Source organism: Oryx dammah, unplaced genomic scaffold, assembly GCF_014754425.2.
Source record: "Oryx dammah isolate SB20612 unplaced genomic scaffold, SCBI_Odam_1.1 HiC_scaffold_3, whole genome shotgun sequence".
Lineage (NCBI taxonomy): Eukaryota > Metazoa > Chordata > Mammalia > Artiodactyla > Bovidae > Oryx > Oryx dammah.
In genome coordinates, this window is record NW_024070187.1 from 63530917 (window position 1) to 63553083 (window position 22167).

Consider the following 22167-nt stretch of genomic DNA (forward strand, 5'->3'; position numbering starts at 1 on the left):
CAGTGCAGCCACCCCCACCCCGCCTCCAGCGAGCCCCGCGAGAAACAAGCCTCATCTCCAGCCCCTGTGGAACTGGAGTCTGAGCAAGAAGCCAGGCCAGAGCAAGCCCGGCCTCAAAGAAGGCTACCGACGGGGCCAAAGTAGTGCTGACCTCAGTTCCTCAAAGAAGCCCAAGTGCTATTATGCAGGCTGTGAGAAAGTTTGGGGGCTGAGACCTCACCACGTATAGGAACCTTCGCCTGCTGCCGGTGGCAGGGGTTCCAGAAGTTTGTGAAGAGAGTTGGTGTGGCCCCGCTTCACTGGGCATGCGCGGGAGCTTGCAAGGCCCACCTGCAGGAAGCTCCTCAAAGCAGAGGACAAGTACCACCTGAGCAAACCAGCTAGCCAGCCGCTGCACCCCGGGGGGAACCCGCAACCACTCTCTCTGTTGCTGCAGCTGCTCCCACGCCAGCAGCCCCACCGTCAGCACCCCCCAACTCACTGAGAGCACCATTCTCTCTGGCTGCCAGGCCGCTGGGCTGTTTTCTTGCGGTAACACAGCCCTGCCAGCCTCTTCGAACTGCGTGCTCCGCGCCCCTCATCCCGTGGGCCCGAGGCTGGACGCCCCTCCCCACTTGTTGCAGCCTTGAATAGGTGTGTTCCCTTCCTCTCGGGACTTCGTGTCTAGAGGAAAGAGAACTTTTCTACACCCCAGGTGTCAAAGTAAACTTGTAAAACAGCAACAATCACAAAAACTCCATATACAAATAGCACAGCAGGCATATCCACAAACGTGAGTCAGCCGTGTTGAACCCTGCTATCTCAGGGATGGACATGTTCCAGAAGTCAGAGATCAATAAGGAGACCATCCCCACCTCCACTCCACCCTTGCTCCCATCTTACTCTTGTCAGGAGAGTGTGTAATTTCCTTGGTTCTGTTCTACCTCTTGGCAACAAAAATTTGAAGTGACAGAGCAGTGTTACAGCTCTGTGTTACAGCTCAGTTTTATTGAGAAAGTAAAGGAAAAGATATCCTTGAGGTGTGAAGGCATGCCAACCCAAAAGACACAAAGAGAAGAGAGGCTCTGGCACAATTTTGGCTCCTCTTTGTAAACGCTTTTTCTCCTCCCACTGGGCCTGCCCTATGTAAATCAGGCTAGCCAGGAGTGTTGTTTGTTTTACCTAAGGTCCTCACTCCAGTCTTCAGACCTTCCTTTGTCCTATTTTCGCAAGCTTTTCCCTTCTTTGTCCTTTAGCCGCCACTATTTTGGACTCCTTTTCCCTATTCTAACTACCTAACACTCTGAACTTAAGATTCTGGAGTTTCCTTTTGTTTCAAGAGCACACGGAGGGCAAAGCCGGCAGACCCCTGCAGGTAGAGCTTTGTATCTGGCCTGCCGGTCAATGGGTTGGTCACCTCGGAGGAGACGTGGTCACTGACAGTTGTGCTTTCAGGGCAGATCCCTAGGGTTAGCTGCACCATCCCAGGAGTCTGTCAGATGGGTAGCCTGACTGAAGATTGTCATTTTGGTCCACAATTGTCATGGTGTGCAGCATAGCAGAGGCCGCTGGGGTATGTGTGCTGGCACCTGGAGGCCACTGAGGACTCTGGGACCAGGATCTGGACTTTCAGACTTTACAGGTAGATGTTCTTTCCAGAAATCTGTTTTAACTGCATGAGCCTTTCCAAATGTAGTGCATGGGGAATCTTGTTCTTGACCATGAGAGAATTCCAACACAAACACAGCTGGAGGGGATATATCCAACTCCAAAAAGGTCAACCCATACTTTCAGCCATGTAGCTAGGATGGCAAGGCACCCCAAGAGTACTGGCTGATAGACCTCGTGTAGCCCACTGCAGTCATGGGATGCTTCTTCTTTTAGCTGTTATTAAATCCACCTGGCACAACTGGCTGGACCTTCTATTGCTTTTCTTCATAGTCCAGGAAAAGCAAGTTTATAATCTTGTTCTCCTCAAGTGGGATGAAGTTCTCAGTGATTAGGTACTTGAACCTGAGTTCCTAGGTCTCCTCATTCTTTGCCTTCTTCAGGTTCTGCTACATGTGGATATACTCATCATGTTGGCCCCAGGTCTCTGCCTTCACAACCTGCTGTTTGACTTGGAACTTCATGAGTTTCTTGGGTTTGACTTCCATGTCCTGCTGCATGGATGTGTACGTAGCCTGAAACTACATTGCTTCCTCATCTCAGATCATCAGCTCCGGCTGTATTTCCTGCTCATGGTATTTCTGTTCTGCAGTCTCATCACTCTTCAGTTTCAGTGTCTTCTCTTTGGTGTGATTCATGATGTTCTTGCCCCAGTAGAGAAGCTCACTTTCCATGGCCTTGTACTTGACTGCAAGCAGTTCTGTGGCCTTCTGCTCCTACCATAGGTCTTGCAGCACCTTCTCCTTCATCCCTAGCAGCTTCTGCCTGTTCTCACTCATAAGACTGCAGTCATCCTGGCTGGTCACCTTCTCTTCCATGAGTCACTGCTCACGCACCTGAAGGTAATTTTCCATGTTTTCATCCAAGGCTAGCTCCAGGAGGCTGGGGCAGGTGGTGGTGCTGGTGGTTGATGTTGTTATCCTCTTCTTTGGCCTCCCAGACTTTTATTACTGGCCCTTTCTGGTAACCTACCAGGGCTGACATGATGCTTTCTATACAGCTACTTTTCATGTTATTGTTCTTTATGCTGCTACTCTTCCTCCATAGCCAGTTTTCCAGCATCTCCTTCTTCTCCAGATGAGACTTCAGGTAGGTGATCTCCTGGAATTCATACAGCAATGTGTCTTTGGGGTCCTCGTGCACTCAGAGGTTGTTCTTGATTTCCTTGTCTTTGTTGGTAAAGCAGTGGTTGGAGAAGCTCTTGTTGTAGCCGGTAAGAAACTGGCACCTGGGTGGCCACTATGATGAGCTTATCTTTGCCCCCAGGAGAGTTCTGTTGCTACTGCTAAGTCGCTTCAGTCATGTCTGACTCTGTGCGACCCCATCGATGGCAGCCCACCAGGCTCCCCCGTCCCTGGGATTCTCCAGGCAAGAACACTGGAGTGGGTTGCCATTTCCTTCTCCAATGCGTGAAAGTGAAAAGTGAAAATGAAGTTGCTCAGTCGTGTCCGACTCTTAGCAACCTCATGGACTGCAGCCCACCAGGCTCCTCCATCCATGGGATTTTCCAGGCAAGAGTACTCAAGTGGGGTGCCCATTGCCTTCTCCGTGGAGAGTTCTAGAGCAGCCAAATCAGCTTGGTATCCTAATAGGGGATGTGGGTGCTCCTGTTGCCCACCAGGACAGTAACTACATTGCCCAGGGAAGACAGAGAGAAGTTTATTTTGGAAGCTTCCTTATGCCGTTCTCTTCCACCACCTCCACTGGCATCACTACCCATGGACTGTGTGGCTGTCCCTTCAGCTAAGTAGAGATTTGCTTTGTTCTACCTCTTGCTCCTGGCCAGGTTCAACAAGGTTGAGTTTTTCCAAACAGCTGTGGTCCTGGCCATCACAGCCACTGTACCCCATGGTGGTGAGGAAGTAGAGTAGGAGCACGAGCTGATTTCATTCATGTGTGTGTTGCCCATGACCTGAGTCTGCTCTCATAGTTTCATCATATGCTGAATCTCCTTGACATTCTTGGTTACAAAGGAGGAGAAATCCTTGTGGTAGATGCCTCAGCATTCTCCATGAGCTCTAGGTTCCTTCTGGGCTCCTTGGACAGCAGGTCTCAAATCTCTTCTAGGTATATCTCCAGCTGGGAGGACTGGACCAGGCACTGCTGGTAGTATGAGTGCAAGAAATAGAGGAAGTGCTCAGAGGTATTGGGGATGACCTTGTCACCTGGATTCTGTCCAGGTCCCCTGCATGGTATGTCTGCCAGTGCCTATCTGGCCATAAACAAATGCCATGCCATTGAAACTCTGAAAGTGAGTCTACTGAGGCTCTCACATTTTCAGCACATATGTCTCTGTTTTGAGCTTACATCATGCATGGTATTAAGGTTGAAGGTCTTGGAAAGCTATCCTGGGGCAATGCATGGGTTTCAGAGAGTCACCTGGCCAAGTTTTACATCCATGTCAAGGCTTCACAGCTGGCGCTAGTGGTAAAGCACCCGCCTGCCAGTGCAGGAGACATAAGAGATGTGGGTTCGATCCCTGGGTCAGAATGATACCCTGGAGGAGGGCTACTCCAGTATTCTTGCCTGGAGAATCACATGGACAGAGGAGCCTGGCGGGCTACAGTCCATAGGGTCGCAAAGACTTGAACAACGTCCGAAGCTACTTAGCACACAGCACAGGATTTAATAGTGAACAGCAGTCACCCCTTTAGCCAGAAGGTGGCACTGGGCCATCACCTTCAGGGTTGGCCTTGGTTTTACTGGTCATCTTACTGCTCTGTCCTTTTATCACCCCCACCCCACTCTATAGCCTAGGGGGTCCTACTGTCGTCTCTAGGTCTGGATCATTGGGACTGACCCAGTGGGCCCCCATAGTGTCACTCTTCAAACTGTGTACAGACTCCTGGGGTGGGGATTCTGGGAGATGGCCCCACCAGTTCTGCAAGCTGGGCCTCCACAGCTCTCCAGTCCTTACAGAATTAAGCAGAGTCCATGGAAGACACAGGAGCTGTGTTGGCTGAATGGCAGTCCCCAGAACCCACCTCATACTGGGGCAGAGAGAATTCTGCCATATTACCAATTCTAGTGTTGCTGTGGCAACGGTAAGATAAAAGAGAAAAATGGGATGGGTGACAGACCGGTCCTCTCCTCCTCTCCCTCTTCCTCCTCTAAGGACCTGGTGGGGGCTCCTGGTTCTGGACACCTGGGGGGCCCACCCCTCACATGGGCATAGGCTCACATGGAGTCCTACCCTCAAGGTGGGAGAATCATTCATTACAGTGAGCAGGCTGCTCCAGCTCTGTCTCTCACTACTTGAAGAAGTAGTGAGAGAAGGGGATGGGGCAGGGAACAGGGGCAAGACTAAAAAGTTCCCTAAAATCTTTTAAGGAAGTTTAGAGCTATAGACCATAAGAAAAGAGAAAAAGACAATTTAATGAAATCAGAAAAAAAATACACAAATAAAAGAGAACTTTACCATAGAGATATACTAAAACAAATCAAAGAGAATCCTAGAGTGGAAGAGTACAGTGAACGAACTGAAAGATGGAAGAGAAAGCATCAATGAAAGCAACAGAAATACATCCATTACAGTAGAATGGATTAAGCATAAAATAGCATATATAATGTAGAGGATAGGACCTTTGAGATACTAGTCAGAGGATAATAAAGAGGAGTGAGAATAGCTAGTGTGATATATGGAATATCATTAAGAGAAACAGTTAGTGAACTATTGCAGTCCCAGAAAGGGAAGAGAGAGAGAAGGAAGAGAAAGCTTATTTAAAGAAATAATGGCTGACTTTCCAAATCTGGGGAGAGTTTTGGACATTCAATTTCATGAAGCTCATAGGTCTCCAAGAAAATCCAGTGAGAATTTTTCCAGGACGCTTTTAATAGAGCTGTCAAAGTCAAAGCCAAAGCAAGATTCTTAAAATTATCAAGAAGAAGGAAGCATATAATTTACAAGAGAACTCTAACACTATCAGCAACTTTTCAGAGCAGAAACATCAGAGGCTAGGAGAGAACAGGATGGTATATTCAATATGCTGAAAGGAAAAAAAAAAAAAAGAAACAACTGCTAACCATGGATGTTTATCTGGTAAAGTGGACTTTTAGAAATAAAGAAGAGATAAAAACACCCAAACAAACAAAAGCTGGGAAATTTCATCATGCAGGCAAGGCTAGAATTACCTTGATTGGGCTTCTCAGGTGGTGCTAGTGGAAAAAAAACCAAAACCCACAAACCTGTCTGCTAATGCGGGAGACATAAGAGAAGTGGGTCTGATTTCTGGGTTGGGAAGGCCCCCCGAGTAAGGCATGGCAACCCACTCTAGTGTTCTAGCCTGGAAAATCCCATGGACACAGGAACCTGGTGAGCTACAGTCCATAGAGTCGTGCAAGAGTCAGACACGACGGAAGCAACTTAGCATACGTGAAGACTTACCTTACAAAAAGTGTTGAAAGGAATTCTTCAGACTGAAATGAAAGGATGCTAATTAGCAGCATGAAAACATATGGAAACACAACACACTAGTAAAGGTAAATACATAGTCAAATTCAGCATACTCTAATACTATAATATAGTAGTATGGTGGTTTAGTTGCTAAGTCATGTCTGACTCTTGTGACCCCATGGACCGTAGCCCACCAGGCTCCCTGTCCATGAGATTTCTTGAGCAAGAGTACTGGAGTGGGTTGCCGTTTCCTTCTCCAGGGGATCTTCCTGATCCAAGGATTGAACTTGTGTCTCCTGCACTTCAGTTGGATGCTTTACCACTGAGCCACCAGGGAAGTCCCTATAGTAGTATGTTAACCACTTAAATCTAATGCAGGTATCTCCTGCTTTTCAAAAGCTCCCTTTACAACACTTCATTTTTATGAAAGATCTACACCAGTATCTATTTTTTTCTAAACAAAAGAAATCCAAAGAGATAATTTCTCCTTAATCAAGAAAAAAAAAGTAATTGCTTCTTCACTTTATGCCATTTCAGCTTTAAAAAGTTTTCATAGTAACATTCTACTTTTTAATAGTAGGGGAAACCTGTACAAAGATTAAAGGAAAAAATTGTTAAAAATAACTACATCTACTATAATTTCTTAATGCATATACAACATAAAAAGTAAATTGTGAAAATCAAAAACATAAAAAGGGAAAAAATTAGAATTTTGTCTGTGATCAAGTTGTTAGCATAAAATAGTTATATCTGTATGATGTTTTGTGTAATCCTTGTGTCAGTCACAAAGGATAAGCCTAGAGTCAATACACAAAAGAGAAAGAGAAAGGAATCAAAGATTATCATTAGAGAAAAACAAGAGGAAGAAATGAATAAGAAAATTAGAAAATAGCTAGAAACTAATTAATAAGATGTTACTAGTAAGTCCTTTCCTGATAATACTTGTTCTAAATGTAAATAGATTGAGGTCTCCAATCCAAAGGACAGGGCTGCAGAATGGATTAAAAAAATAATAATAAAACAAGAGCCAGCTATATACCACCTGCAAGAAACTCACTTCTGCTTTAAGGAAACATAGGCTCAGAGTCAAGGGATGGAAAAACTATTCCATGCATGTGGCAACCAAAAGTTAAACACTTTTTAAGCCATGCATTTTATATATATATATATATATATATAAATTTTCTGGTATTTTAAATATTAATTGATTACCAGATTGTAGGGTTATGAACCATATCTTTCATCATAAAAAATATTTTCTAATGTCATTAAGTTTTTTAAGAAATAGAGAAAAATCAAAGCCTGCCATTGTCAAAGGAAACTCACTTGAAATATAGATGATATTTTTAAATCATATGAGAATTATACCTTCTTTTAGAGTATATGATTATGAACCAAAAAATATTAATTAAGTACCTCAGTAAGATACTTTGAAAACTGTTAGTTTCAGATATAGCTGCTGCTGCTCCTGCTAAGTCACTTCAGTAGTGTCCAGACTCTGTGCCACCCCATATATGGCAGCCTACCAGGCTCCCCTGTCCCTGGGATTCTCCAGGCAAGAACACTGAAATGGGTTGCCAATTTCGTCGCCAATGCATGAAAATGAAAAGTGAAAAGTGAAAGTGAAGTCACTCAGTTGTGTCCAACTCTTTGCGACCCCATGGACTACAGCCTACCAGGCTCCTCCGCCCATGGGAATTTCCAGGCAAGAATACTGGAGTGGGGTTCCAGTGCCTTCTCCGTTAGATATAGCTACGAAATGCTAAACCAAATAAGTAGTTTCCAACTTAGACTTAATTATGTATTTTTTCCCTTTATAAAAGGGCTTCCCTGGTAGCTCAGAGGTTAAAGCATCTGCCTGCAATGCGGGAGACCTGGGTTTGATCCCTGGGTTGGGAAGATTCCCCTGGAGAAGGAAATGGCAATCCACTCCAGTATTCTTGCCTGGAGAATCCCATGGACAGAGGAGCCTGGTGGGCTACAGTCCACGGGGTCGCAAAGAGTCAGACTGGACTGAGCGACTTCACTTTCACTTTCTTAAAATAATTGCCTAGAAACAACTGTTTCTCACTGCTGTTCTAAGTAAATGTCTCTGTCAACTCCAATGATAGAATTTCTTTCTCCAATTGAAGGATTCTTAAAATATACAAGTCTAGCTGTGTCTAAGAAATGTGGAAGAGTTTCATTTTAACCTGTGGTTCATTGCAGTATGCCAGTAGCACGTCTGTGCAGTTTTGCCTTCCTCTTTTCCATTATGTATTTCAGAACAAAATAAAAAGCAAACTAAATAAACAGCAAAAGAGTAAACCATATTCTTGTCTTGAGTACCTGAAAGGATTTAAAGAATTGATCTGTCTTATGTAGCTGGTCTAAAGATACAGAATACTAGCAAATAAGGGGAAACAGGATATCTTCATATACAATAGCAAATTTTTCATTATGGAGAAAGTAGAATGATTCAGTATATAAGGTGACTTAATAACAGGTACTACAAAATTAGAAATACTGTTAAGAATGAGTTGGCATTATTATGTATCAAAGTGAAAGTAAAAGTTGCTCAGTCATGTCCAACTGTTTGCGACCCCATGGACTATATAGTCCATGGATTCTCCATGTCAAAATACTGGAGTGGGTAACCTTTTCCTTCCCCGGGGGATTTTCCCAACCCAGGGATTGAAACCAGGTCTCCTGCATTGCACACAGATTCTTTACCAGCTGAGCCACAAGGGAAGCCCAAGAATACTGGAGTGGGTATGTATCAGGAGACTGCCAAATACCCTAATCCTGCTCTCAACCATTTATTTTTCCTTGTGAGCTACATATGCTCACATGTGCAGCATATGTAAAAACATATGCACAAGTATAGAAATCAAAGCCAGCTGAACAGAGTAACAATTAACTGGCCATGACTTTGGTTCAGTTCGGTTCAGTTCAGTTCAGTCACTCAGTTGTGTCCGACTCTTTGCGACCCCATGAATCGCAGCACACAGGCCTCTCTGTCCACCACCATCTCCTGGAGTTCACTCAGACTCACGTCCATCGAGTCCATGATGCCATCCAGCCATCTCATCCTCGGTCGTCCCCTTCTCCTCGTGCCCCCAATCCCTCCCAGCATCAGAGTCTTTTCCAATGAGTCAACTCTTCACATGAGGTGGCCAAAGTACTGGAGCTTCAGATTTAGCATCATTCCTTCTAAAGAAATCCCAGGGTTGATCTCCTTCAGAATGGACTGGTTGGATCTCCTTGCAGTCCAAGGGACTCTCAAGAGTCTTCTCCAACATCACAGTTCAAAAGCATCAATTCTTCGGCGCTCAGCCTTCTTCACAGTCCAACTCTCACATCCACACATGACCACAGGAAAAACCATAGCCTTGACTAGACGGACCTTAGTGAGCAAAGTAATGTCTCTGCTTTTGAATATACTATCTAGATTGGTCATAACTTTTCTTCCAAGGAGTAAGTGTCTTTTAATTTCATAGCTGCAGTCACCATCTTGGAGCCCCCAAAAATAAAGTCTGACACTGTTTCCACTGTTTCCCCATCTATTTCCCATGAAGTGATGGGACCAGATGCCATGATCTTCGTTTTCTGAATGTCGAGCTTTAAGCCAACTTTTTCACTCTCCTCTCTAACTTTCATCAAGAGGCTTTTTAGTTCCTCTTCACTTTCTGCCATAAGGGTGGTGTCATCTGCATATCTGAGGTTGTTGATATTTCTCCCAGCAATCTTGATCCCAGCTTGTGTTTCTTCCAGTCCAGCGTTTCTCATGATGTACTCTGCATAGAAGTTAAATAAGTGGGGTGACAATATACAGTCCTGACGCACTCCTTTTCCTATTTGGAACCAGTCTGTTGTTCCATGTCCAGTTCTAACTGTTGCTTCCTGACCTGCATACGGATTTCTCAAGAGGCAGGTCAGGTGGTCTGGTATTCCCATCTCTTTCAGAATTTTCCACAGTTGATTGTGATCCACACAGTCAAAGGCTTTGGCATAGTCAATAAAGCAGCAATAGATGTTTTTCTGGAACTCTCTTGCTTTTTCCATGATCCGGCGGATGTTGGCAATTTGATCTCTGGTTCCTCTGCCTTTTCTAAAACCAGCTGGAACGTCAGGGAGTTCACAGTTCATGTGTTGCTGAAGCCTGGCTTGGAGAATTTTGAGCATTACTTTACTAGCATGTGAGATGAGTGCAATTGTGCGGTAGTTTGAGCATTCTTTGGCATTGCCTTTCTTTGGAATTGGAATGAAAACGGACCTTTTCCAGTCCTGTGGCCACTACTGAGTTTTCCAAATTTGCTGGCATATTGAGTGTAGCACTTTCACAGCATCATCTTTCAGGATTTGAAACAGCTCAAGTGGAATTCCATCACCTCCACTAGCTTTGTTGTAGTGATGCTTCCTAAGGCCCACTTGACTTCACATTCCAAGATGTCTGGCTCTAGATTAGTGATCACATCATCGTGATTATCTGGGTCGTGAAGATCTTTTTTGTACAGTTCTTCCGTGTATTCTTGCCACCTCTTCTTAATATCTTCTGCTTCTGTTAGGTCCATACCATTTCTGTCCTTTTTCGAGCCCATCTTTGCATGAAATGTTCCCTTGGTATCTCGAATTTTCTTGAAGAGATCTCTAGTCTTTCCCATTCTCTTCTTTTCCTCTATTTCTTTGCACTGATTGCTGAAGAAGGCTTTCTTATCTCTTCTTGCTATTCTTTGGAACTCTGCATTCATATGCTTATATCTTTCCTTTTCTCCTTTGATTTTCACCTCTCTTCTTTTCACAGCTATTTGTAAGGCCTCCTCAGACAGCCATTTTGCTTTTTTGCATTTCTTTTCCATGGGGATGGCCTTGATCCCTATCTCCTGTACAATGTCTCGAACCTCCATCCATAGTTCATTAGGCACTCTATCTATCAGATCTAGTCCCTTAAATCTATTTCTCACTTCCACTTTATAATCATAAGGGATTTGATTTAGGTCATACCTGAATGGTCTAGTGGTTTTCCCTACTTTCTTCATTTTAAGTCTGAATTTGGCAATAAGGAGTTCATGATCTGAGCCACAGTCAGCTCCTGGTCTTGTTTTTGTTGACTGTATATAGCCTCTCCATCCCTGTCTGCAAAGAATATAATCAGTCTGATTTTGGTGTTGACCATCTGGGGATGTCCATGTGTAGAGTCTTCTCTTGTGTTGTTGGAAGAGGGTGTTTGCTATGACCAGTGCTTTGACTTTGGTGGCAAACTTCAATGCAGAATGTCTTTACCTCAATTCTGTAAGCTCAAATAGTGTATAATTACAAATACTGAAATTCTCCTCTATCTAAGTGCAAACTGAAGTCTCAAATTACAAGTTTGAGAGATGGACAAAAAAAAAAAAAAAAAAAGCAAGTATCCATTTTACCTACCCAAGTGTGGAATCAGTAAAGAGCCATACACATAAGTCAAGCAGATGGCATTAGTTCTGCAACCAAGTGGATACACTCACATCCTATGCATTTTTGAAAAAGGGAAGTGGGGTAGTGGCTGATGAGGGGTGCTTGTACAATTCCTTGTCCCAAGAGTGAGTTTTTGGTTATTATCTGCTCCCCTTAGAACTGGCCATATGTTTATTATTCAGGGATTGTCCAAAAGCCAGTGATATATTTGGCTTCTCCAAACAAGGAGTAAATGAAGGGAAATGAAAATAGATTATAAGTAAATCAACACTGAATACAAAGAAATAAAAATTTACCAGTTACAATAAACACCTAAGACATTTGTACAAAGCATTTAAGAGTAGAATCAAGGATATTCTGCCCAAGACTTTGTACCAGACTCATGTGTTTGCATAATTATTCTATCAAAACCTCAAGAAAAACCTAATTCCATTTCTATTCAGATTCTTCATCAGAATGCAGAAGGGACACTTTATTTTTATGTAAATTCAGGATATCATTAATAATAAAAACTGACATATATACAAAAGTTTATTTCTAATATAAATACTAGTAACAACTCCTAAAATAAAATTTTAGCAAGTACAATCCATTGGTATATTAAAAGAATAAAACATCAAAACCAAGGTGATATCATTAAAGGCACTGAAAATAGGTTTCAGTATTAGAAAGTATATTAGTTTAATCCAAAGACAGAAACCACAATATTTATTCATAATTATTAAAGATGACATTTGATATATTAAAAGTGGATTCCAAATAATATTTCTTAGAGAAAATCTTTTATGTGATAAATTGATAGTATAAAATTTAAATGTATGCTAAAATTATTTTTAAAAGGCAAAATATTTCCTATATATAAAATTAATGAAAGAAATATTTTTATTTCCTAGATTACCTGGAAAATATAACCCAAGAGAAAAATATAATGTGCTAACACTTTATTAAGGGAAGGGGTATAGCTTCAGTAAAGTAGAAATGAAGGACAGAAGGGAGTAAGGAAGGAAATAGAGAAAAACAGAAATGGGTGCAATACTAAAGAGATAGCAACTTATTCAAAATTACATTTTATTTAAAAGTCTCATGTAGTATATTCAAAGAAGTCATATGAATTATTATGTTTTAGCTGTTTTCTTTCATTAAAAAAAACTAGTGATTTGAGATGTTGCCTTAATTATATCTTTAATTTTCATATCTATTTTAATCTCTATTTTTTATTGTTTTCTACTGATCGGCCTGCCTATTTTTGTGGTGCTTGACCATTTATTTACTGGTTTAATTGTGCTTGGTTGTATTTGTGCTAGTCCACTGATTTTGTTCTTTTGAAGAATTCTGTAATTTTTTAAATTTTAATTAAAGGATGGTTACAATACTGTGTTGACATATAATATATATGTACATATTATATATACATATAAGATTATGTAATTATAAGTTAATTGTGCAATCTGAAAAAAAACAAGGGAGAAAAGTTATGAGTTATGCACTAATCTTAAAACCAAACATTCTCTAATGTTAGTACAGTTCCAATACTTTAAATGTCCAACAATGGAAAGATACAGTGATATACAAAGGTTGTAGACATTTAAAACTAGAAAATCATGGTAAATTAGGTAAATATTTAGAAAAAAGTAACCATAGACTAATATCCATAAGCACTTTAGACATAACTTTTAAGGTAATAAAAGGTATCAGAAAGATAATGTCCTTCATTATGCATCCTAAGATAATATTTAAAGATAGGAATCATACCTGTAGAAAGCATAAAAAAGAATAGTATGAAAAGCTACCATTCCCCATCAGAACGGGGTCCTCAATGTTTGCTAGGAGTTGGTGTTTATTGTACAACAGTATCAGGCACTGTGTTCTAGATAATAATGCACTGAAATCTTTCACAGATGCCAAATATTAATAAGTATTCAAAATATATTTTCCCTCAACTAACTGTGTATAATACTATGGAGATGTCTACCAAGGATTTGTCTAGGTTGGACATGCCTTACTAAGATTAAGAGACAAGACTTTAAAGTGAATTTTAAAACTTCCTCCGTGGAATCTAATAGAAAGGGGTAAAGACTCAAGTTGAAACTTCAGTGACAGGATTGAAGGATGGCCAAATGAACAAAGACAGCATTGTCACTGTTTATAGAAGTCATGAAATATACCAGAAAATAATGATTTCAACACAGTGATTACTGACTTGTTTAGTGTTTTTGAGATTGAAGTTCATCATTGTATTCACAAAAATTCTATCATTTGGAATTTTGTATCCCAACAAAATCCATTGAAAATACTTGTTTTAGAAATGTAAGCCAATTAAGTTTTAAATGATGATCATTTAATGATTGGAAGTAATAACATTTAATTTTCAATTAGAATGTTAATTTTTAGATGGAGATATAGCAAGCCCATTCACTGTCACTCAAGCATTCCCTAAACCCTCAAATTATGCAGTGAAGATGCCAGCTATAAAAATTGTTGCTGACTGAGTTGGAGAGATTTCTTTCACATTATATAAGAAGTATGAATATAAAAATTGTACATCAGGGCTGATCCTTAGTTAATTCATATGTAACATTGTTTTCTTTGGATTATTCATAAAATTAATTTTATTTGGTTTCAGTTGTGAAATTAAATCAGAAGAAAATTAAAACTATGTTAAAAATTTAAAACCATTTCTTTGTATTATAGAATATATTTAAATTATTTTATAGATTTAAATCCTTTTAAAATTAATTAAAATTTATTTTTTTAATGAGAGAAAAAAATAGATAAAACATTATATCTTTATGTTTCACTAATTTTCTGGGTAAAAATTTATCCCAGTCAAGAATATAAGCCTGTAAGTGCAAGAATAAAAGAAAAAAGATGAGTTTAATGAGAGTATTTAAAGTCAAATGAAAAAAATTTTTTTCCTTACTTTTAATATTTACCTGTTTTAAAAGTTCCATTTATTTATTAATTTCAGACAAATTTATTAGAAACCTTAATTAATGTATTGTTTCCCTGCTAAATAAGATCCTTGAGGAGAAAATGGGAGTGACTAATGTTAGCCAAAAGTGCCATTTGTGTATAATAATGTGATTCATGGATACTTACTATAGTTGTCCAGTCTCTGAGGCATGTCCAACTCTTTACAAACCCATGGACTGCAGTATGCCAGGCTTCCCTGTCTCTCACCATTTCCTGAAGCTTGCTCAAAACTCATGTTCATTGAATCAGTGTTGAAATCCAACCATCTCATCCTCTGACATCTTCTCCTCCTGCCTTCAATCTTTCCCAGTGTCAGAATCTTTTCTGATGATTGAGCCAATGTTGTTTATATCATGTTGCCAAATTACTGGAGCTTCAGCTTCAACGTAAGTTCTTTCAGTGAATATTCAGTATTGATTTCCCTTGTGATTGACTGATTTGATCTCCTTGCAGTCCAAGGGACTCTCGAGTCTTCTCCAACACCACAGTTGGAAAGCATGAATTCATCGGTGCTCAGCCTTCTTTATGGTCCAACTCTCATAGCCATACGTGACTACTGGAAAAGTTATAGCTTTGACTATACAGACCTTTGTTGGCAATTTTAGTATGCTGTCTAGGTTTGTCATAGCTTTTCTTCCAAGGAGTAAGCATCTTTTAATTTCATGGCTGCAATCACCATCTGCAGTGATTTTGGAGCCCCCAAAATAAAGTCTGACACTGTTTCCATTGTTTCCCCATCTATTTGCCATGAAGTGATGAGACTGGATGCCATCCTCTTTCACTTTCATCAAGAGGCTCTTTAGTTCCTCTTCACTTTCTGCCATAAGAGCTGTGTCATATGCATATCTGAGGTTATTGCTATTTCTCCCTGCATTCTTGATTTCAGCTTGTGCTTCATTCAGCCCAGCATTTCACATGATGTACTTTGCATATAGGTTAAATAAGCAGGGTGACAATATACAGTCTTGATGTACTCCTTTCCCAATTTGGAACCAGTCGTTGTTCTATGTCTGGTTCTAACTGTTGCTTCTTGAGCTGCATACAGGAGGCAAGTAGATGGTCTGGTATTCCCATTTCTTTAAGAGTTTTCCACAGTTTGTTATGATCCACACAGTCAAAGGTTTTAGCATAGTCAATGAAGCAGAAGTAGTTGTTTTTCTGGAATTATCTAGTTTTTCTTTGATCCACCAGATGTTGGCAATTTAATCTCTGGTTCCTCCGCCTTTTCCAAATCCAGTTGTGTAATCTCGAAGTTCTCGGTTCACATACTGTTGAAGCCTAGCTTGAATGATTTTGAGCATTACCTTGCTAGCCTGTGAATTATATAAAATTTTTTAATATTTCTAATATAATTTTCAAGGCTGATGTAAGAAAATTAAATTTTCCCATGTCTAAGTCTAATCATTTGGTCTTAATTTGACTAGAAATCATAAAGTAGAGAGATTTTACAGATAAATCTGTTAAAAGTTATTTTTATTTAGAATTCTCTTCCAGATAAAATATATTTAATTTAATAATATTTTATTTTTTTCTATTGCTTAATTCAAGAAGTGTTAAGTATTAAAAGTGATATTGGGAATTAAGGAATCTTTATAAATATTTTACCTGAAATACATTGAAGCAGTCAGCTGGAAACTGAAAAATATTATGCCAATCTGTAAGTCTCAATAAAATTAAAGCTAACATAGATTTATAAATGGTAGCTGGCATCCTATTTGCTTGTTGTTAGATTGTTATTTGTGTTCCAAGGCACTAGCTACTTGTCAACCTATTATACATGATGTGTCATCAACAGAGCAAATGAACAAGCTCATCTGGCATAATGTCATAGTATCTTAAAATATATGTGAAAGTTTGGTATATAAACCATAAATATTTTTGTAGAAATGGGCTTTTTTGTTCTTTTTCTGACACTATTGTTTTAAACAAGGATATAATAACTCATACTGTAGGAATTTTCTACTTAACTGGAGTTTTCTACCTGATATATTTATGCTGACTGGGAGTTTGCATATTTTTAGCTATGATGTGATACTTTGAACATCTTCTGACATGACATGCAGGCATGCATGCAGGACATCATCGCTCCCTTTGTTGTAGGGTGATCTTGAAAGGGTGAAAATTCTGGATAAGTGTTTTCAGAGTAACAATATGGACTTCCAGATACATTAAAAAATACCCAGTACTAATGATTAGAACCAGGAAAAAAATCATATTACAAAACAGGTGTACTTTCTCTAAATGGCTGGAGTTCAGGGCTGTTTGGATTAATATGCATTATACGTAATCTGCAGATTAAGCTAAACCACCTGGGAAATGGATGGCCAATGAAGCACTTTATCTGCACACTGCAGGTACCTTGAGTAGTTTGCTACCTACAGCATAATTATAATTCTATTTTGATGTAGGCAGTGGTACAGTAGTTAAAATCATTTTCATTTCTTCCAGAATTTTCTGCAGAGAAATGCAAGCTGATGCAGTCTATTTTAAAACAATGTTGTTTACCTGAATATAAGCCATAAAATGTAACCATAATTTGGAACAAGCTACTATATCCTTCGGTAGAAAAGGGGAGAGTTATTATCTGTATTGATGAACAGGTACGTAATTAAATATAGATATTGTAAGAGTCCCTTGATATTTTGTTAATGAGATTTGTTTGATGCCTTTTTATATCAAAATTGCTCAAAGGTGTTTGAATTTTTTTTTAATAATTTATTTTTTTTTACTTTACAATTCTGTATTGGTTTTGGCATACGTTGACATGAATCCACCACGGGTGTACATGCGTTCCCAAACATGAATTTTTAAAATATATTTTGATTTTTCCACACATTTGAATGAAATGTAGAGTTGAAGCAATTAGGTAGTAGATGGAAAAATGTATCTTGACATCAGTGATTTAGACATATAAATGCATGTGCACATGCATTTATATGAATATAAGTATATATACCTGTGTAAATATTTTACATTTACTCAAATTTGAGTAATTTAGGTAATTTCATTTTGATTTTAAAAGTGTACATAGGAAATTTGCTGTGTGTATATCAGAATAGATTCACAAAAATGTGTACATCAAAACCCTTAGAATATATGGATATGTTACACCATATAGCAGAAGAGATTTTACAGTTGTCATTAAAGTTATGGACCTTAAAATAGAGATATTATCTTGAATTATCTCACTGAGTCCAGTCTAATCACATGAGTCCCTAAAGGCAGATAACTTTCTAAACTGGATTCAGATGTAGCAGAATGACTATCAGAGATACTGAAAGCAAGAGAACAGCTTGATCCACTCTTATTGGAGGCCACATGGAAAGCATGAGAAAGACCACAGATAGTATTTAGGAGCAATGACAAATCTTTGACAGCAAAGGAGACAGACGAGGACCTCAGTCCTGCAGTCACGAGGAAGTAGAACCTTCCAACAACTTGAATGACTTTAGAAGCAGATTATTCTCCAGATCTTCCATTAAGAAAGGCATCCCTCCCAACATTTTGATTTCAGCTTTATGAAACCCTGTCCCACCCTAACTTGTGACCTACAAAATCTGTGAGATAGTAAATGTGTGTTGTTTTAGTCCACTAGATTTGTGGTAATGTGTTACTGCAACAATAAAACACTAATATACATGTTTTAACCTGACAGTTGGACAGAGATGTAATTTAGTCTTTTTTTCCCTTTGTTTTTTTGCCTAATTTTTATGTTAGTTCCTCAGCACTGTGTAAGGATATTTCATTTGATAATTACCTGTGAGAATATGGCCCAAATGGAAGACCATCCTTAGTAACTACTCTTTCTACCTCTCTGTTAGTTCCACCAGGACAACTCCTATACTGGACCAAGATAGGTGACTGTATCACCACACTTTCTTGCCTAATCATCTTGATCATATTCTGGAAAATTTATATATTTTTTTCAGGATGTACTGAAGGCTAGCAACAAAAAAGAAATAAAAATAAAGAAATACATACATTATTGGGGAAAATAATATTTCTAAAAATTTACCTGCAGTCTGTTTGGATGACCCTGTTAATAGAGTTTTCAGTCTTAGTTCTTTTAATCTTTTAACTTTGAGAGTGCTTGTGTTAGCTAAAACTCAACCTTGGTTTGGAATATATGATCTCCACATATGGTAGAAAGTAGCCCTACTGGGCTCCTTTGTCTATGGTTTTCTCAAACTTTGAATTTGTTTCTCATTACTGTCTTCAAGTAAGGTTATTTTGTATATGTCGGTAAGGATGGTACTGTGGCCATGTAAGGCTTATTGTGTCATCTTGCCCTTGAAAAATAATTATTCCCTGTCTTCCACCCAAAGATGTATCCTCTCAACTAAAGCTTATATAATATGACAGCCATAAAAGTGTGCTTTGCAGATAACTGACAAAGAGAGAACCAATGTGGGAATGTAGCTACAGTCTCTGTGATTGCGTGAAGGGTCCACCTCAGTTTATCATCTCAGCCTGGGCATCCTAGAAAGTCCTCCTCATTGAAACAGCACCATGATAGTACAAGGACTCACTATTCCTTGTCAACTAAGTTGTTGCCAGATGTTTTGAGGTTTTTCCTACCTAATTCTCCTTTCTTCCCCCTCTCCTTTAAGAGATTGTTGTTGTTTAGTCCCTAAGTCATATCTGACTCTTTTATGACCCCATGGACTTTAGCCTACTGGGCTCCTTTGTCTATGGGATTTCCCAGGCAGGAATACTGGAGTGGGTTGTCATTTCCTCCTCCAGGGGATCTTTCTGACCCAAGGATAGAGCTTGTGTCTCCTGCATTGCATGTGGATTCCTTACTACTGTGCCACTGGGGAAGCCCCACTTTCAGAACTTATTTGCTTTCTTTGTAATCCTTTTTCTCTTTCATTTGGCTTATTCTACATGATACTACTGATCATTTGTAAGAGGCTATGGTCTGAATGTTTCTGTACCCTCAAAACTTGTGCATTAAAATCTAATCCCCAGATTGGTGGCACTGGGATGCGGGAGATAATTAGCTAGTGATGGTAGGGCCCTCAGGAACGTGAATAGTGGCCTTATAAAAGAGGCTCAGGAGCCCTCTGGCCCCTTCCACCCTGTGAGGGCACAGCAAAAAGGTTTTGATCATACACAGAATCTGATCATACACAGAATGTGATTTTGCTTTGGTCTTAGACTTCCTAGTATCTAGAACTGTGAGAAATAATTTTCTATACTTTATAAGCCACCCAGTCAATGGTAGAAATTGACTATGACTATGAACTCCAGAAGTTAGTGATGCACAGCGAGGCCTGGCGTGCTGCAGTTCATGGGGTTGCAACGAGTCGGACATGACTGAACAACTGAACTGAACTGATGACTATTAAAGGTTTTCTTTTGGGTGTAGGAGAAGCACAAAGTTGAAAAATATGTTTAATGATTAGGATCAATTTGTGCAAATATATTTTTCCTCAGGATTTAACTTGCATTTGGATTTAATCATGCTAATGGTACTCTGTCCTGGAAACTCCCATGGATGGAGGAGCCTGGTAGGCTGCAGTCCATGGGGTTGCAAAGAGTCAGACGTGACTGAGCGATTTCACTTTCACTTTTCACTTTCATGCATTGGAGAAGGCAATGGCAACCCACTCCAGTGTTCTTGCCTGGAGAGTCCCAGGGACGGGGAGCCTGGTGGGCTGCCGTCTTGGGGGTCGCACAGAGTCACAGAGTCGGACATAGCAGCAATGGTACATGTGGCCTTAAAAAAAAGATGCCATTTTTCCTTTTAAAGCATGACTTTTTCACATCAGTTGCTTTCCAGTGATCAATTGCAGAGTCCACATGCATATATTTTCAGTGTATTTGGTCAGTCTTAGACTGCATTCCTCTTTGTGTCAAGAAATGTCCGAATTCCCATTTTGTTTCTAAAGAAAGTAAGACTGATGAGTCCTAGTCAAATTAATAGTCAAGTTAATCACTTATCTTTATCTACTCAGATAGTTTTTATGTCATATGATTCATTTGTTGAGTGGAACCTCTTTTCTGAAGGAAGTAATTTTCTGACATTAAATTTTTTGTTCTAAAAGTTAATGTTGCCATATATTTCAATATCAGCAACATACTTAATTTCTAATAATAGTAGTGAAAAAGCGTTTTCCCTTACAACCAAATGTAGTGTATAGATTATTTATAAATATTCTATTAACTACAACACTCTATAGCTTGTGTCATCCCAAGTAGTATACATTAAAATCGGAATGAATATTTGAAAAGTGTGGCATAATGTCCATCTAAATAGTATAATTCTTAAACTATTAGTATAAACGATTAGTTTTATACTATAAACTAACAGTATAGTTCCAAAACTATTGTATGTATTTGTGATTTCCTCAAGAAAGAGTGATCCTTAGTTTTATTATACCTCTTGTTGTTGTTCAGTCACTCAGTACTGTCCAACTCTTTGAGACCCCCATGGGCTGTAGCATGCCAGGCACCCTGTCCTTCACCACCTTCTGAAGCTTACTCAAACTCATATCCATTGTGTCAGTGATACCATCCAACCATCTCATCCTCTGGCATCCCCTTCTTCTGCCTTCAGTTTTCCCCAGCATCAGGGTCTTTTCAAGCAAGTCAGCTCTTTGCACCAGGTGGCCAAAGTATTGGAGATTCAGCTTCAGCATCAGTCCTTCCCATGAATATTCAGGACTAATTTCCTTTAGGATTGACTGGTTGGATCTCCTTGCAGTCCAAATGACTCTCAAGAGTCTTCTCCAACATCACAGTTCAAAAGCATCAGTTCTTCAGTGCTCCACCTTCTTTATGATCCAACTCTCACATCTACACATGACCACTGGAAAAACCATAGCTTTGACTAGCTGGAACTTTGTCAGCAAAGTAATGTCTCTGCTTTTTAATATATTCCCTAGATTTGTCATAACTTTTTTTTTCCCAAGGAGCAAGCTTCTTTTAATTTCATGGCTGCAGTCCTGTCTGCACTGATTTTGGACTCCAAGAAAATAAAGTCTGTCACTGTTTCCATTGTTTCCCCATCTATTTACCATGAAGTGATGGGATCAGATGCCATGATCTTCGTTTTCTGAATGCTGAATTTTAAGCCAGCGTTTTCACTCTCCAGTCTCACTTTCATCAAGAGGCTCTTTAGTTCCTCTTCACTTTCTACCATAGGGGCTGTTTCATTGCTGTTTCTCCCTGCAATCTTGATTCTAGCTTGTGCTTCATCCAGCCCAGCATTTCATATGATGTACTCCTTTCCCAATTTAGAAACAGTCTGTTGTTCCATGTTTGGTTCTAACTGTTGCTTCTTGACCTGCATACAGATTTCTTAGGAGGCAAGTAAGGTGGTCTGGTATTTCCATTTTTTTAAGAATTTTCCACAGTTTGTTGTGATCCATAGAGTAAAAGGCTTTGGTGTGGTGAATAAAGCAGAAATAGATATTTTTCTGGAATTCTTTAGCTTTTTCTATGATCCACCAGATGTTGACAATTTGATCTCTGATTCCTCTGCCTTTTCTAAATACAGGTTGAACATCTGGAAGTTCTCGGTTCATATACTCTTGAAGCTATCTTGGAGAATTTTGAACATTACTTAGCTGACATGTGAAATTAGTGCAATTGTGCAGTGGTTTGAAAGTTGCCCTTCTTTGGGATTGGAATGAAACTGACATTTTCCGGTCCTGTCGCCCCTGCTGAGTTTTCCAAATTTGCTGCCATATTGAGTGCAGAACTTTTGCAGCATC

General features: G+C 39.6%; 1 pseudogene; it reads right to left on the reverse strand.

Annotated features, from left to right (window-relative positions):
• Positions 1–1449: 1449 nt before the first annotated feature.
• Positions 1450–18337, reverse strand: LOC120861578 (annotated as a pseudogene).
• Between the last annotated feature and the right edge of the window lie 3830 nt (positions 18338–22167).